Source organism: Dicentrarchus labrax, unplaced genomic scaffold, assembly GCF_905237075.1.
Source record: "Dicentrarchus labrax unplaced genomic scaffold, dlabrax2021, whole genome shotgun sequence".
NCBI lineage: Eukaryota > Metazoa > Chordata > Actinopteri > Moronidae > Dicentrarchus > Dicentrarchus labrax.
The window spans coordinates 24246971-24262194 of NW_026136707.1; the positions used below are offsets into that span (position 1 = coordinate 24246971).

The window sequence follows — 15224 nt, forward strand, 5'->3', positions numbered from 1 at the left end:
TGGTGCCACCACAGGGAGGCCAGTGGGGGCCCCAATGATACAATCACTGGCTTTAGTGATTGTTTAATGAGTGTTTCATTAGTCTATAAGCTCCTGAAAATAAGAATCATTGTGTTTAGTTACCTTAGAATGAGCTGTTTTTATCTACAGAGGGAGCGAGTCCTCTTCTATGGAGGCCGCCATGTTGAACCACCATGTTTCTACAGTAGCCCAGAACGGACAGACAAAACACTGACTCTGGATAGTGCCTTTTGTGAGTTTTGCGCTAACTGTGGTTTCTCCTACACGCATTGAAGGTGAGCAGTGTTCAGTTTGTTGCAATCTGCAACTTCACCTCTAGATGCTTCCAAATCCTACACACTGAATAGTTTATGTAAAAGAACATAACCAATGCGTCAGCCAGCCACTTTTGACTGTCTGTCCACTGGCTCTTGGTTTTGGTGTGCCACTCAAAGATTTTCAGTGCTGCTCCGCTGGCCACCCCTATGAAACATTTCTAGGGGCGCCACTGAGCATCAGCCCAGTCATGGTGGGATTCTACCATCATTGCAGTTATAGTGTACAGGAAGTTGCAGTTGTCAGCTGCAGTAGAACTTTGTGCCAGTGTCAGAAGCTGTAACTGAAAAAAGCGCAATTAAATGCACACAGCTCTCAAAAAACAACTAGATAGACTTAATTTCTTTGTTCTTACACATCTCTGCACACAATTCTAATTTAATGTGTAATTAACATCACCATAGAGACTGACTAATTGACTAAAAGATAATGAACACAGTGTTATGTGATTCTTTTTCTCTTTTAATTTACTTAACAAACATAAACAAACAGTGCTAAAGAAGCAAAAGGCTTAATGTGGGAAACTTTTCTGTTTCTGTTTGTTTATTGGTACGTTGTGTTCCTCCATCTCCCTGAGCATAACACCTTGGTGACAGTGGCGTGGGTGGCGACAGTGTGCGGTTTCCACGGTGACAGACTGATCATTATGGGCTGTGGGACGCCATCATCTCCTCTTTACGGTCCAGATGTTTGGCAGTGAGACTGACTGAGATGGGAAGGACATGAGGGTGTGTGTGTGTGTGTGTGTGTGTGTGTGTGTGTGTGTGTGTGTGTGTGTCTCTGCGGTAACATCCTCACTTGTTTGACTTTGTATGTATTTTATGTCTGTATGACTGCTTGTGTGTGCACCTTCCTTTTCCTGTGTGTGTGCGTGCATGTCCCTCTTTTGTACGTGCACGTGTGAGTGTGTGTGTATGAGTGTGTGTGTGAGGGTGTGTGTGGCGGCAGCTGCATAGGGGACGCCAAAAAGAGTGCTGATGAGCAGGGAAAGAGTTGCTGACTGAGATGCAGAGCTGAGCTTCATGGTCGGAGGACAAAACGCAGTGTGATACAAATACACACACCTATACACACACACACAACACAATTTTTGGCACACTGGAGTAGACACTTTAGGGACACTGCCGGTCTAACATACAACAGGGCACACATACACCATCATCATCAGGAGGGGTGTAATGCAGTCCAGCACACACACACACACACAAACAGAATATACACTGTACGTACACTCACTCTATCTGCATATTTAGTACAAACAGGATCCTTTAATCAGCGTCTGGGCTGAATCCCTACAGCTCTAGAGGTATTGGTGTGATCTAAAGTTGACCCTGACCTCCCTGTGGTCGGACAAAGAAGTATAAAATCCCCCCACATTAGTATTATTCCAAAATTAAAACCAAATTTTCCAAAACCCTAGTTGCCCTCACTTTTCACTTTTCTATTTTTGTCATCTATTTTTTTTTTATAGTTCCAGGGCAGGAATTACACTACGGCCAAAGAGCCAGTGCTGTTAATCCCCCACTGTGTGGTTGTAATGCCCCTTCGAAAATTACCTAATTATCAACCTGTTTGGGATGCCATTTTGAACTGGCCGTTGTACCCTTAAAAGAAGGTTGCAGATTTCCTCATTTAAAACTAAATGCGGGTGCCCTGTTAGCTCATTGAGGCTCAGTCTTTCCTGCAGCGGCCCAGGGTTCGAGTCCGACCTGCGGCCCTTTGCTTGTCATCCCCTCTCTCTGCCCCCCTTTCCTGTCTACCTTCAGCTGTCTCTATAAATTAAAGGCAATAAAAAGCCCAAAAAAATACTTAAAAAAAAAAAAAAAAAGAACTAAATGAGATGCAGCAAGTGCACAAACTCACTTTTCCAGTGTCATCACGCTTGACATCAAGAGGATCGTGAGATTTCTCCCACTCCCACAGATATATTTGTAACCAGAGACCGTTCAGAAAGTTAGAGCATCTTTGGTGTAACATTAAAAGAGGAGTAGTTGTGTTACTTGAGTCAGTCATAAAGTGTGTAGGTAACCTCAGGTTGCAGTTTAATAGTTACTCTCAGAAAAGAAAAGGTCGCTGTCTATGTAACATTACTTCAAGACTATTCAAACAGCTGGAGGTCTCCTAAATATGTTTTGGAGCTACAGAGCTGGAAGCTGCGGGTCAAAAACCACTGCCTCGTTTCACCTCATTCATGGGAATCTGACTGAATCTGACCCGGTGGCAGACATCGAAAATAACTATATAGAAATAACCAATCTGCTCACTGATGTTTTGTTTGTTTATGTAGGTCATCTTTATTTAATTTAAACTGTTTTATAACCAGTTAAAACTCCTTATAGTATGTTTAAGCAAAAGTACTAATATGAACCCCACTGTAAAATACTTTGTACAAGTAAGGTTCTGCCTTATAATTACTGTTTATGTTGCATTACACTGCGGTAGAAGTTTGAGGTTGTGCTAATGTTTTATATACTGTGGGGTAGTTTTGGCCTTGGTGCCCTACATTTTGGCCATGATGCCCCAATACATTTGTATCCATCAAAGGTCAAAGTGGCCTTGCCCTAAAAATGTCTTAAATCCAGGACTGTAGTTTCAGTTTGATTTAGTAACTAAAATCTCTCCAAGCTATATCTTAGTACTGTCCAGCTATAGAAATCCAGAGGAGAAAGGAGAGCAGTTTTTAAAAATGATAATCTCTGTCTCTTAAATTATTATTATGCATCCACAGAAATTAAGCTTTACTACCAGCAAGTGATTTCGGGTCCGCTTTTGCCCCAGGTTTCGCCTCTCAGGCTACGTACACCCCAATGCTCTATCTTCTGAACTGTGGAATTACACCTGCAGCCTGCAGGCACCACTCAGGGCTATCTCGAACTGTATTGTATTATTTGTTAAACTGATATAAATATATAAATGGAGGAAACCGCATTCATGCATTTACAGTAAGTTTGTTGAAGAACCTTTGACTTCATTGTTGCAGTTCAGGGTCACAAACAGTAAAATAGTCATCTGCAATTCACATTTATCTACATTAAATGCACAATAGATGTCAGGTATGATTGGTTACCATGCCATGATTCTCCACCCCTACCAGGTCATGATTTATTTATTTGAACTTTGGCCTTTGCTGCACTGTCTGTCTGCCTCTCTCTCTCACCACCTGTTATCCCATTGTGCTCTTCATGAGGGATGCGCCACTCCTCATAGAAAATGAATGAAAGGCTCTGCCTAGGTGGCTGCATCTGGTCTCACTGTACGTCCCTCTCCCTGCTCTTTTCTACCCTCACTGTCGCTGTATTAAAGAAGGATAAAGGCCAGTAACAGCTACCACACGTGCTGCAGTAAACTAACTAGAATGTTGAATCTAGAGCTGCAGTTGCTTATTATTTACCTGTTTATTCTTTTTTTTATGATTATTTGAGTCTGTATGAATTGTAATAACTCATGTGACTTTTCATTTAGTGCCGTGGTGTAGCTGGGGTGCCAATGTAGGACAATACTTTTGCTGCCATGCACTGCCTTTTTGCACTAGTTTAAATGTTGTTAAATGCAACAAAAACAATTAATGTCATTGCCATAATGCAGTCTGTCATAAATCAGTCCTGCAGATCAGCCTGTCACACAAAGCTCTGTAGCACCCACCAGATTCCCAGCATGGCCATTTTAGAATAGCAAAATGCACTCACCCACAGAAACAATATCTCAGTGTGGGTTTTTGATTTGGTTGACGTTGATCCAGTATCATCCTCATCTTGTTTTGTGCTTTGTTTTGAGATTGTGTTCAATTTCACACTTCATATTTGAATCCCTTGTTACCCTGCAATGTTTCTTACTTTTTAATGTCAAGACATTTGACAGGGTCTCCTATCACAAAATGAATCCGACACAGAACATTTTTATCTATACTCACCAGCCTGCCTTCCTTATTCTTCTGTGTTTTTCTTGTAATGCATAAGAAATCATACATTTTGGGGTTTCCAAGCTCGACTTTGAATGGAATGAGAACTCAGGCAGGGGAAATGTCATTATCAGAACATGCTTACTGCTGTAATGAGCATAAATGTCACCCTTCAACTATCAGTCATGTTCCAATTGAGTTATGTTGCTAACAAATCTGCTGTAATTACAGTGCATTGAATTAGAAGAGCTACATCTCTGTCATATGTTGGTTAGGAAACCAAACAGATAATCAAAGCACAACACAGCGACCACATGTTCACAGGAAACAAAGTTTTTTGGGTTTTTTTGTCAGAGCATTAACCAGCTGATTGCTTGTCTTCCACTGTAAGTGCCTATTATTCAGACCAACAAAATGCATATCAGGAAAATTGCAGCCTGACCAGCTTATTTGCCTCAAGTGCTGCTGCTGAGACACTCAGAGAGCAAAATGAAAGAAAATGGCCTGTGCTTGTGGTTTGAAATAATACAGAAAAAGGAGGGGGAAAAAAGTCTTGCACTCCCTCTCTCCGAATGCAGTTTTGTTTTATTGTGAATTAAATTGAAGTGGAACACAAGAGGAGGAAGAGTTTGAAATGTAGAGAGCAGAGGAAGGGCAGGGAGAAGGGAGAGATAAGGGTTGAGAGGCTTAGAGACAGGAAGAGAGCAGAATGAGGAGGAAGCATGGAGGCAGGGAAAGTAGTGGGGGGATGCTGAATCAGAGAGGAGAGAAAGATGCTGCGATAAGTACTGCAGAGAGGAAGTGGGGCTGTCAAGATAAAGACAAAGTCAGACAGAGGGAGAAGGAGATTAGAGGCAGCCTCGACATTTCGAAGAACGATGGAGGAGAGAGGGAGAGCAAATAGAAAGATAGAGAGAAAGAGCAACGGAAAGAGGGAAAGACAGACAGTGAGAAAGAGAGAGAGAGGCCAAGGAAGTGTCTTCAGGGTGCCAGCCAGGAGGAAGTGCCAGTGGCCGTAACCACGGCAGTAGCACTGGTCGCTATGGGAACCAGCAGAGTCCGATCAACAAGGCCAAACTGACTCTGTCCTTCCTTTTCTCATGGAAGGAAACAGGAGGAGAAAATATCTGAAGCAACGTTCTCTGTTTGTAACCTTTTGGTATTTTAACCGGAGTCACATGATCTGTTTTTCCACTTTTGAATCCCACTTGTGAGGGAGATGCATTAGTGGTGTGAGAAAAAAAATTGCATGTAGGACATACAACCTGCAGCACATGTCCACACTTATGGGATGATTGCTGTGACATTTTAAGGACAGATGGCGGAAGCCGCCGCCGTAGCTGTAGGTCAACGACTAGAGAGTTAGAGGGTCGGCTCGCTCCACTACTTACTAAAACTGTGGCACTTAGGCTGCATTGGGATCCACTGTAAAAAATCCTCCCAGCCTGCATGTATCCTGCAACACTGGTGCTCATCTGGGAGTGGAGTGCTGCGTTCCTAGTGGAAGGGTGGAGAACGCTTAGAGAACACCAAGCCTGTATTGCTACTTTTGACTTATGCAAATGAGAGCGCTAAACCCAGCTTCACACAAGTAAGCTTGATACATTTTAAAGTACAGATTGTCGCCTCTGGGTATTCCCCTCTTGCTCCAAACCAAGAGTTCATTAATGCAGTCCTTGTAGCATTCGAGCACGTGACGGCTCAGTCAGCTGTTGGACGGCACTGGCTGGTGGAGTCGGCATCGCCGTGGAATCGGTCTAACCTTTTGCTAGCTTGCTGACTTACTGCACTTTAGAGGAAGCAGGGTTTCTGTAGGTTTCAACAAGTAAAATTGAAAACTTTTTAAAACGTTTTAAGACCATTACGATGAAGTAACCTATTTCACATAATGGCATAATGGTAAACTGGTTTTGGTTTCATGTCTGTTTTGTTTTAAAAACGAGATAAAAAAAATGCAACTTCAAACCAGTAACGTTAATTTCATTAATCCAATCCATATTTAAGACATTTTAAAGCCTAAAATTTATTATTGAATTTTAGACTTAATATTTACTTACAAACATTTTATTTCTATTGTCTGTGTCTGGAATAATCCCCGATCGCACAGGAGAACTGTGTGTATACACAACTACCAGAAAGTTCAGTCGGTCAAAGTTGAACAAGTAAGTCGCTCTGTAAATAGTGATGGATTAAGATATAATTCTATTTTTTAAGTCAGGAGGCCTTCTTGATTTGATCTTCTTGAAAACTTAAAATTATATCTCAACATTTCATATAATTCTGTAGAGAAAACTAAATGAAATAGTTTGATTAGATATAATGTATGATTCTTAAAAGTTAAAAAAGTACACAATAGATGAATAAAATTTTATAGAAAGTTACAAAAAGTATCAGAAAACTCACATCTGATGAAATAATCTGCTCAAAATTCATCCAAATCCAAAATACTCGTTTTACACAGACAGACAATTCGCCAGTGATGAACTGTCCGTCTGCACTGTTAATATCCATAAAATCTGTCACTTAGTCAGGCGTCGTCAGTTTACTCATTGATAGAAAAGGGGTCCCTTAAGGAAAAAGGTTGGGTAAGCTCGTGTTTCTTGCCCCTTCTGACATCGTTTTGGCGATGCATTCTAGATCTCAGCAATTAACTTGATGAGTACAATGTTAATTAATTAATGATAGGAATGACGGCCAAAACTAAGCTGTAAATAAACCAGAATGATCAGGCTATCACACTGCAGCAGGTGCTCTGCAGACAGGACACCACAGTGTAGCTTATAGAAAACCTTCTCATTGCAATGGTAGCTAAGGCTGGCTGCGGCAAGGTCACATGTCGATTTACATATGAACCAAGGTGGCTTGCGATCAGTACGTTCACGACATGAGACAGGTCATCAGTTATGTATATAGATAGTGTTTCAGTCTCCATTAATTACCAATTACTTACAACAGTGACATTAACACAAATCAATTACACCGGGCCAGTGAATAGACCTGTAAGTGCAAAAAGTGACAATAGAATCAATAATTAAGTAGATTCAATTAGATAAAGTGCATGTAAGGTGTCATATTATGCTTCATCGTGTTAGAGTATGGTCTGTCGCTCATATCTTCCAGCACACAGCACTCTGAGCAGTGATGAATGTGTTGCTAAGGCACATGAACATCCTCCAATTGATCACAAAATGAAGAGAGCTCTCAGTGTGACTGCCAAACACACCTCCTGTCCACAGGGCCAACGGGTCAGTTAGCTCCAGTTAGCTGGTGTGCATGCCCGAGTGTGTGTGTGTGTGTGTGTGTGTGTGTGTGTGTGTGTGTGAGAGAGAGAGAGAGAGAGAGAGAGCGAGAGAGCGAGAGAGAGGTAGAGAAGTGCGGATAGAGAGAGACCGAGGGTTTTCTTGCATGCTGTGACTTGTCCTGTTCAGATTCAGACAGCAGTCAGGGACCCTGTGGCCTCCCAGCAGTGCAGCGTGACACAGCTACTAACTCTCTGTGCATGCGCACACACACACACACACACACACACACACACACACACATGCACACCCGTCCCCATCCAGCCCAGTGCCTTCTAGCTGGAAGTAGGACAGATGAAAGAGAAAGAGCAAGAAAGAGAGAGGAGTAAAGAACGGAAAGGCAAAAACAGGAGATGACAGATTAAAGAATGAGTGAATGAAAGGGTGAAGAAAACAAAAATGCAGATAAACAGAAAGAGAGACACACACACAGATTTGATAGCGGCAGTACATTGCGTGATCTGTTCTCCAGTGCGATCGTGGTGCCGGTGGAGTTGCCGAGTGTTTTTTGGAAACTAGGTCATTGTTCCTCCCACTCAGCCTGTCTGATCCGGCACATAGCCCGGATTTTTTTTTTTTTTTTTTTTTTTACCAACTAAGCACCTCTCTCGTCTCGTCTTTTTCGGATGGGGGAAAAGCAGAGAAGTGGGATTGTTAAAAGTCAAGCACTTTTTAAATGTGGCCACACGCATATACAAACATGTAGACACACGAACGGCTGAAACAAATACTGTCGCAGTGACTGAAAACACACACTCGCACACAGATGGCCAAAGCGGCTGACTACATTAGGAGGAGAGTTCTCCTGAGGTATGTCCAATATGTCCAGCAGTGCTCTCCTCTCCTCCTCCTCTGCTAATGGCTCCGCACTGACAGATGAGCTTAGAGGCTTTTAAATATTCAGCCTCTGCATATTGACCGGGCTCAGATTGAATTATACAGTCATTTATTCATCACTCATTTCACACGAGAAGGCGTGACGCACTGCCCTCGTACCAATCTGCGAGACATGCATATGCACACACATGGCCACACACACTTACGCGCACACTCATACTGCGGGTAGAGCAGACAGGAAGGGCAGAGAGGCTGAGGCGCTGCTATCCAGGATGAGTAATCATTGCTAACTGTGCCAGAAGAGAAGCAGCGCGAGAAGAGGGATGGGAGGGGGCTGGATGGGTTGAAAGGAGTGGAAGAGCAAGAGAGGATGTCAAGAGTGGCAAGGAGAGAAAGAGAAGCAGAGAAAAGGACGGAGGAAATGATGGAGGAGGAAGAAAGAGAGAAGGAGGGATCTGGACAGGAATGGAGGGAGTATAAAGAAAGAGGCATGAGTGGAACAAGGAGAAGAAGTTGTGTGACTCAGTGTTAGTCACAGTGTAGAGTCATTCAGGCTGACAGGGGGTCCAGTCTGTCGACTGCCCAGCCAACACCAGTCTGCATTCTGCATTAAGAGGTTGAGTCAACTTATGTAGAAGCCAACAACTCAGAGGGTTGAACTGCTTTCTCCAAACGCCTCCCAGCAGCCACACTAACAAGGCCAGCTCAACCCAAACACACAAAGCCATCAGAGACCTCCAACTCTGTCTTAGTAAGTCAGGGTCACACGTCCTGCCTTAAATGCTTTAAAACTCAGTCAGAACAACATTTATAAGACAGAATTACATCAGTTCATTTCAGTGGAATTGCTGCAATCAGTGTACTCTCTCACAGAGGTGAATTAAATCTGCGTGTTACATTACCATAGAGTTCCACTTTGGTGAACTCTGGCGTGCAGATTCACACCGTTGACAGTTCTGACCTTTAAGGGAGCTGTGAGATCCAAAATGCAAGCATAACCCTGCTTTACCAAATGGGAAGCAACACCCTTTTCCCTCGTTGTACCCATTTTTCCATGAACAATACTAGCCAGAAGCAATGGTAGCCACTGCACAACGCACCAGTAGTCACCATCTTTATCACTGGGACATGTGAATACACATTTGCTTTATGGAGTGACCGGGCACCCACTCTCCAGTGGGTGTTCATTCACTCCAAGAATTTGTTAGCGCTGCATGGTTCCCTTCTACTTCATCTTGCTGGATGTGTATAAAGCACAGATGTATAATAAGTACTGAATACTGGCACCCATTCAGTCAAGTGATTATTGCTCTCCAATCACATAAGCTAAAAAAAAGTTTTCTCACTTCCTGGTTTGTTTCCATATCGTGCGGCCCACTGGAGATGGGCATTAGCATTAGCCGAGCGTCATGGTGTATGAAAAACACGACATAAAACTGCGTGCAGTGCATACACCAAAGTCCAATCCTTGATTTACATTGACTTAACCCTAACTCTGACTTACGTACTCATTTGTGTACACATAAACACATTTGACTTAAGTCATGATCTTTTCCTAAACCTAACCAAGTAGTTTTGGTGCCTCAACCTAAACTAACTGTGACTGTTTCATGTTACCATGATGATAAAGGTCACCTAATTTCTTCCTTTCTTGCAAAATCCACAGACATTAATGGTAAAGATTGGCATATCACCTGCACACATAATTGGACTTTGGCGATGCACTGCATGCAATTTTAAATTGTAAAGTTGTGTTATTTGTACGCAGATTGGTCAAGCACATACAAGCAGCTTTTCCAGATGACTGTTTCATAATGGTGGTCCTTGGGGAGTTAGTTATTGGGCGCGCTGTATGCAGCTCTGATGAACTTCCCAAAAACAATTTTATTTCCTGAAAAGCAGAGCATTTTTAATGGTGGCCTTGTACAGCACTAAGATTACAACAAAAAGGCCCGGCCAATAAAGTCATCACAAATCATTAAACATTTAGGTCTCTCCATCCATCCCATCAATCATTGTGCTTCTCTGTCTATAACTAACAGTCCACTGGTTTACAATTAAAATTGATCCTTCACTGTGTTTCAACAGGTTACATCACATCAAAGAAGTAATTATTTCTTGGACCTCATGGACTCACAATGTACCTCTCTCATGGATTCATTCATTCATTTAGTCATTGATTTATTTATTCTCTTTATGTTCCAGTTAATCTATTGGCCCCCCGTTGGCTGTTAGGAGACATACCAGGGTCTATAGTTCACATGCTGCGCTCACTCACCTTCAGCAGTCTTAAAAAAACCATCTCTGCAGGCTGCTTTTCATCTATGACGTTTTGTCCTACTTATGCACCGCATTAGATATCCACTACTTTGTTTCATATCTCCATAATGTGAACATTTAATCAGTAAATTTGAGTAGGAGGAAAATTCATGTTTTTATACAACACGAGTGGACCACTAAGCAATCATCTTTGTTATCTTTTGATTTTGTAGCCCAAATAAAGGATCCCTCCCCCATTTATGCTAATAGGAATGGGAAGTGATTACTTTTAATTACATTTAATGCTCTGCATTACAAATGAATCTTATTCATTTTTTTTTTAATTGAGGTGGATAATGTTCACTGTTGGGTTTTGTATACTACGCACCTTAGTGGCTTCAGAATGGAAGGACATTTCATGTTTTTATTTTTTATTTTACCTTTATTTAACCAGCTAAGTCAATTGAAAACCAACTCTCGTCTGCACTGACGACCTTGCTAAGAGGCAGCAACGAGAGGCAAGTCAATACAACAATTGAAACATTGATTCAATTGATACAGCTAATGCAAAAAACTGAAATAAAACAGCACAATATTTACAGTATTTACACAGCAGAGATAAAGTACTGTGTACCAGAGAGGCAGGTTTAAAAGCAGGTGCAGTGATCAGAAACAAATGCATGTACTGAGTTATTAAAGGATGATAATGGAGTAAGGGTGTGCAGGTATAGCAATTTTAGCAGCTGGTTCCAGTCACTGGGAACAGCAGACTGAAATGAGTGACAGCCAAAGGAGGAAACGGATTTTAGTGGTGTCCAAAGTAATGAATTAGCTAGAACACAAATTGTGGTTACTGTTGGAGATGTTGAGTAGAGAATGGAGATATGTTTTGCCAATGATAGTTTTAGAAACAAACTAATACCAGTGGATCTGATGCATTGACATATTGAAAGCGGATGGCAGTATGGTAAATGACATCCAGGTTGTGTGTCTGTCATCCACATTTTTAAAATGTAATTATTTTGTCTATTTAATGGAGCATAGAAAAATTTTGCCCCAACATCCCCCGTTATTTTCAAGAAAGACAGAACTAAACTATTGAATTCAATATTTGAATATATTTTTAAAATTTGATGGTTTAACCAAATAAAATTATCTTCAGCTGTGGCCACCATAGATGTGGGGGCTGAAATGTGACCTTGAATTACTAAAGCTGCACATAAAGAACACAGTAGTTGTGTGGTGATACTGCTTTTTGAGTGCCATGGCTTATCATGTTTTAATCGCGGCATTGAAAATGTATAAAACTTGGCATTGGTATTGAAATTAGACCTGTGATAATATGACAAATCCATTTTGAGTTTTTATTCAGGCCACAAGCCTTTAATAGCCCTTCAGGCCAGAAATAAATCATACTTTTTAAAAACTTTCATTTGGATGTAGTAACGAGCAACCTGTAATTGAAAACAAATTATCTCGTGTGCATGTTTTAGAATATGATTTATTTAATATTTGGGCTCAGTTACACAACCAGGATGTATCAGTTTTCCATTTTAATAACTATTTTCAGAGCTATGTTTAACCTTTATTTTTATTTAATTTATATCTAAATGGAAATGTATTTAAATAACTGTGAATTTGGACAATTTTGTGCATTTTTAAATGTATGAGTGAGCATATTTTAGAGTTCCTGCGTTTAGCTCTCTTTGGAAGAAAAGTGTATATATCAGCCTCGCTCTCAGCCCCTATCGTGCCGCAGTCTGCTGTGTGCCAGCCCACATTACAGGCTGATGAAGTGCCTGTATGGTGGTCTCTCCATACTAACCTGGACCTGCACCGACTGATCTCCATCCCACTCTGTCCTGCCCCCACTGAGCCGGGTGATAAAAGAGCTCTGTGTCACTGGGCTCCAGAGGGGGGAGAGATTCATTACCTGACCTGTGCTGCTGACTGGGACACCATTGACTCTGACAGCTCTGTAATGCTCCGACACAGAGAAGTAGATAGATGACTGAGTGGAGAAAGAGGGGGACGATAGATAAAAGAGGAAAGAAAGGGGTGCAAGAGAGGGATAGAAAAGTGAAGAGAACAGGGGGGGCAGATAGATGAGAGGGAGACAGAGAGAGAAAGTGGGGGACAGATACATAAGGAGAGAAAAGTGAAAACAAGGGGGACTAATAGAAGGAAAAAGAGTAACCAAAGATATGTTTTCATCTAACTGTCAGGCTAATTTTACGCAAACCTTTGAAATGTCACAAAAAATGTGAATTAGGTGCATTTCCATCAACCAGTTTGAAATGGATCAATAGTGTTCCTTAATGTGAGACTTAACACTTTCACCAGAAAAATAGAAAAAGAAAGAGTCTTTCAGTGATTGTTTAGTGGGCTATTGGGCAAGATGCTGTTGTCCTTTAGTCTGAGCTAATGCTGGTGATATGTCATGCTTTCATCTGAAGATGAAAATAAAGAAATGCACCCAACACTTTTGGACCAACTAATGGACATTAGTCAGTAGGAGCCTCATATGTGGGGGTCAAAAGGACATTTCTGGGAAGATGTGTCGGGCAGATATTTCCAAAAATACCTTTAAACTTTTGAACTGTTTGTTGCACAAGTATGGCCAAGGTTACATCATTATTTGTTCAACAAATGTGTTTTTATCACAGAATTTTCCACTTCAGGCCACAAAACTTCAAATGTGGCTCATGCAGGCTAACACAGTGTTACCCAGCTAAAAGGGTTCCACTGATTCTCATGCAGCTTACTTGGGTCTTCAAACAGAAACTTGGTTTTCTTGTTAAATGAGTTATCTTTTACAGAAGGTGAAACTGTGATTGGCACTTAAACTATTGTCTGAATACTGATTGTATGATCTTACTCAGATTAGCTGCCATGGTGCTGTGATTATAAATGGTACATTTTTACTGCAGCTGCACAATAGTACATTTAAAGCCTTAAACAAGTACTAATTATTCAATGAAACCTGCCAAATTCTCTTATAAAGCAGAGTGAACATAAGAGATTAAACTGTATGATCAATTTCTGGGCTCGGTATTAAATCTTACCATTATAATTTACAATTAACTAATGAAAAAGACTCAGATTTGACTAAAATTAATTGACTACTTCAATCAAACTGTATATACAACATGCAATGCTTGAAAGAGTATCCGAGATAGATTTTTATAAGCATCATCACAGTAAAATGTGTCAATAGATTTATCGCAATTATAGCATAAATATTGTTCTGTAAATAGTGAATACAAAATGATCAACTTCCAGTTAGCCCCTCCCATGTTTTGTGTAAGCACCACCCACATGCAGTTTAAGCCCCGCCCTTCAGAGTACGGATAGAAATACAGATTTAGTTGGTTGAGCAGATACAGATACTGATGTACTCACTCATTCCACTTACTATGCATTAACATTTGATACATTTTAGAGTTAAGATGAAAGTCCTCAACAATATGCCTTTATTTTTGAGTTCCATTAATCTAATAAAATTGATTGTATTTTTCAACCATGATCTCCTAATAGTGTCCATTCTGTCTTTGGGTCTGGCTAACTTTGCAATTATACCTTTCCTTTGTAAAGATTCAGTAAATGCAAAGTCTGGAAAATATACTATTAAAATACTAAGATTCCGAATAAAAATACTTAAACTATGAGATCGATGAAATGTAAGTTTTGCATTTCCTGTAATATTCTTGTTTCAATATTGTTCATGCATGTATGCGCATTCATCCATGATTTGTTACAGGCTAAAATGTGATGGCAAGATTGTAAGCAGAGGTAAAATGAATGGTTCAAAAACACTGCAATAGTGGCTCCAAATGGGAACTATTAGGAAGAGAAGTGCGGATCAGCAACAACTGAAAAGTCAAGGCCAAATTATCAACAATTAAGTCAAACTAACTATGTTATCCAAATGGGTGCAGGCATCCAACCAGATTTAACAGTTCAATATATCATCATTAAAAGAACCTCTAAAAACCCTAACGCTCAAAACAACCAAAAATGGATGGATACTAAGCCAGTGAAAGGGTAAGGATGAGAGAGTGAGAGGGATTGAGATGAAGAGTTAGAATGACAAACAGTGTTGTAGCTGGATAGAGAGAGATGTACAAGATATTTCTCCACACACGCTGTGGATTAGGAGGACAGAAAAAAAAGAGAAAATGGAGAAAAGCGGTGCTCCGTAGATGTCACACTCACCTACACAAACACACGCACACACACACTCGCTAATCTGTCAAGGCAACAAAGGGAGGCAAGCCAGGGCCGCATTTGCATGACAAACTGGCCCCGCTAGGTTGATTGAAGAGAAAACAATTTTAGGAGACAGGCTGACTGTGTGGTACGGTGCCTGCCACCTCTGGGTGGGCCTCAGGACCCATAATCGGAGTGTGTGCGTGTGTGTGTAGGTGGCTGGTTGATTTGTTTGTGAACGTGTGTGTGTGTGTGGCTGTGTGAGACATGAGGTGGTAGTTAGGGGTTATGGGATTTAGTTAGAAGGCAGGAAAACAGAGAAACAGAATTCATCAGGTTATTGTGCCTTGCTGCAGCTGTGTGTGGGTCTATGTGTGTGTGTGTGT

The 15224-nt window shown here is 41.1% G+C and overlaps 1 protein-coding gene across 5 annotated transcripts in view; it reads left to right on the forward strand.

The window, feature by feature from the left end:
* The window catches only part of LOC127366672 (low-density lipoprotein receptor class A domain-containing protein 4), a 217867-nt gene that overhangs the window by 138148 nt on the left and 64495 nt on the right, over positions 1-15224 (forward strand). Inside the window, exon 1 of one of the 5 annotated variants that reach the window (XM_051405838.1) lies at positions 11510-11515. The exons of the other annotated variants lie outside the window; for them this stretch is intronic. The gene's annotated coding sequence lies outside the window, so the exon portion shown is untranslated. Of the gene's footprint in view, positions 1-11509; positions 11516-15224 lie in introns of those variants that run through there. 5 annotated transcript variants of the gene reach the window in all.